This window comes from Diceros bicornis, chromosome 12, assembly GCF_020826845.1.
Source record: "Diceros bicornis minor isolate mBicDic1 chromosome 12, mDicBic1.mat.cur, whole genome shotgun sequence".
Classification (NCBI taxonomy): Eukaryota; Metazoa; Chordata; class Mammalia; order Perissodactyla; family Rhinocerotidae; genus Diceros; species Diceros bicornis.
In genome coordinates this window covers 67,745,358-67,748,866 of record NC_080751.1, presented here as the reverse complement: position 1 = coordinate 67,748,866, position 3,509 = coordinate 67,745,358, and positions in this window count along the sequence as shown.

Sequence of the window (3,509 nt, the reverse complement as noted above, 5' to 3'; positions counted from 1 at the left end):
CCTCAGTTGTTTGGATTTACTGCCTGTATACGTTTTGTGAAATGGTCCTGTTTTTGGGTAGGTAACACGTGGACGCTAGTGTGTAAATGTTACTTGAATCTGTGCTTCATTAGTCTGTGGCATGTATGTGCAGACCTTGGATGCTCTACGCCTGCTCAGCAGGAGCGGCCTTCCCCTTCCTAGGAGGGTGGCTTAACCGTTCATAGTCAGGAGACAAGGCGGCCATGGATTTGCCCTTGATTCTATTTTGCTAATGGAAGATTTAAGGAGAGAGGTTTTTTTACATTCTGAAGACGGTGCTGTGTCAAGAAGAACCTGTTTTTCTTCCCTCTCCCCTATTTTTTAAGAACCCTGTAGGAGGAAAGATGGGTGACATGCATGGTGGGAATCTATGGCCTCTGGTGCTTTGTCCTGTATTTGGTTTAATGTTTTTGTCCTAATCTCTTCAATCAATAAAATTGTGCGTATTTAACTAAAGTTCTGGGGTCTGGCAAGTGATGACTTTCCACCTGTGGTTTGGGGCCACCGCACACCAGCCAGGAACTCATCTGCTCTCTTAGGGCTTCACTCTTTTCGGGTGAACCACTACTACTTTTTACGCAAAGCAAAAGCTACCTTCTGTTGTGTTTCGGCATAGGCTGGCCGCTTTAGGTGGAATATCTCACTGGATTAATCGTCACCACTGCCTTCAGAGGTGTGAATTATGTTCCTATAACAGATTAGGCAATAAGCCCAGAAAGATGCACAACTTGTCTGAAGTTAGACCACCTGTAACTGATAGAGTCGGTAATGGACCCCAAGTCTGTTGAACCCCGAAGCTTGGTACTTTTTCTATGATGTTAGAGCCCAGAGAGTCTCAGAGTGAGTGTAATAATAGCTCTGGAGTAGCCAGGCTTACCTCGGACTCAAATAATCCGGGCTTCCACACGATTCCCCGGGAAAACCAGCATCTGCTACAAACGTGATTGGAAACCTCCAAGGAGGAGATCACCCAACTCCCAGACACTAATGTCCTCCCGGCAGCCTTTCTCTCAATCAGATCCACAGAGCATCAGAGCTAGGAGGGCTCTTTGGGCAGTCCCACCCATTGTGCACCTCATTTGACAGAAGTGACTACGGCCCAGAGAGAGTCAGTTCAATCCTGAAATGTTTAGTAAGTGCCACCTCTGTCATTTCAGTGCAGGCTGGGGAAACAGGTGAAGTCAGTGGGCAGAATTGAGTGGTGGGGTAAACACAGATTCACAGAAGCCTGTAGGATGGGCACCCCACCTGTCTAAGTCTGTCACGAGGTGTCAGGGAAGGGGCAGCAGCTGAATCAGAGTCTAGAAAGCAATGGCTTTGAGTAATTAAGGGAGAAAAACAGCAGTAGCATCTAAGCAGAGGGAAGCACGTGTGAGAAGTATCTAGAGACTTGCCCAAGTGAAGTGCCAAGCTGTGGCTAGAGCTCATCAGAGTTCTTGCAAAGACTGGGGTTTGCAGTGTGTTGGAGGACTGGCTGAAGTGGAGGCTTTCTAGCCGAGTGGACCAGTCTTCCAAATTCACCAAGTGCTTTTCATCCAGTGACGTCACCTCTGTATCCCCGGCAGCACCTGACTGTCCAGTGCCTGGCACCTGAGAGCTGTTCAGTAAACAACTGTTAGTTGGTGTATAATTTGTGCCAGGGAACTCTACATGCTGCTAAAATTTCTTCCAACCCCAGGTTTCTAAGAGGCGCATCATTAGAAAACAGCCTTTGCAAGTGCTGAAGCCCACCAGTGGCTTTTGCTGGGGCACAGATAGGCTGATCCAATTTCCTTGCTCTTTCACTGCCTGTGATTAAGCCAAAATGGGCCTGCTGCCTAATGAATGCCTGTTTGAATTGCATTCTGTCAAACCTTCGCATGTGTGGTTGCTGGGGGAGGGAGCTGTTGGCACACACGTTCCCAGCCTCTATATAATGAGCTTCCACCTTGGTGGGAACCCAGAATCAGCAAGCTCCCTCCCTCTAATGTCTCAAGGCTCAGCCAGCAGAAATCTTTTATTCTCTAATCCCTTTGGGGATAGATACTTCACCTCCCCCCCACCCCTCCACCGACCCAGCTACTTAGTCCAGACCTGGGGCGGGAGTGAGGGCAGGGGTAGAGGAGGTAGCAGGCCTGGGCTCTGAATTACTCACATATTAGCTGTGACTGAGCAAATCACTTAATTTTTATAAGGATCAAGGGTGTTGTGAGGATTAACTGAGATAGGGCGTGTCTTAGCCCTGTGCCAGGCTGGAACAGTGTCACTCTTATCAGCCAAGGGCATAATAGTGTGGAGTTCTTTTGACTGGGGAATGGTGCTGGAGTTGAGAATTTATCAAGTGCCATCAAGGAAAGATGACAGAGACCCATTGAGAGCCCTCCCCTGCCACAACCAAAGCAGCTCCACGTCTACAGTTTTCCGTGTGTAGTTCTAATGTAGACAGGGAGGAAAATAAAGGTTCTGTTGCTAAATATATTTGAAAACTATCGCTGAAGTCCAACTCTTGATAAAGAGTTGACAAAACAACTTTGATAAGGCAACCAAGGTCCAGAGAAATCAACGCATTACCTGAGTGGCCCAGAGAGTAGGTAATGGACTCCGAACTGGAGGACAAATGTATGTAAGAACTTTGTAAGTGGGTGGCCCTTTATGAACTTGAGCGGTTTTATTATTCACCCAACTCCTCTCACTATGACCTTAGGTCCTTTCCACCGTGGCCTTCTTCCCTGACCCAGTCCATTCTCTTTGGTGACTAGCTAAGTGACCAATCTTTGATGAGTGTCAGATGATAATCCACAAGAATTATGAATTATATATTAATTTATCAAATATCTAAACCAAAGTGTTCTTTTTCATCATCTGTGCCTTTTAGATGCTCCCACTTATATAAGTTGGACAATCGTCCAGTGTCACAACAGCAGACAAGGGCCAGGTAACTCAACTTAAGACACAGCGCCTCTGCTGAGCCTATAGATGAGCCCTGTCATATCTGTGTCATTTCTGTGCACTTGAATCCCTAGGTATATACATGCTATCACTGCAGGAAAGCAAACTTTGAAACAAAGACCTGGCCTAAGAGATGAAGGGAAGAAGGAAATAGGAACCAGCATCTCCAATTTAATCCATTGATAAGCCTTTCAACCGAGGTAGCAAGTTTTACAAATGAGTAAAATGAACCTCAGAGATTAAATTAATCGAAGGATGCCATACAGCTAGTTGACGTTGAACCCTCTGTTTGATCCCTGGTTTCACAATCTCCAAAGCCATTCCATGCTGCCAGAGGGAAACGCTGATGCCTCTCAGCACAGAGACCTAAATACTGAAACTTGGGAGCTGTGACCAGGGCCGCTGCTCCCCTCTCCCACCCACTGAGGATGTTTCTGCAGCTCCCAGAGGCAAGGGACTAGGGAAGAGTTAAGAATATCATTGAGGCTAAATGAAGTTTTCATCTTTCTCAGAACTTAATTTGAACAGAAGCCTTTGCACACCTGAACCTCCTTCCTTCC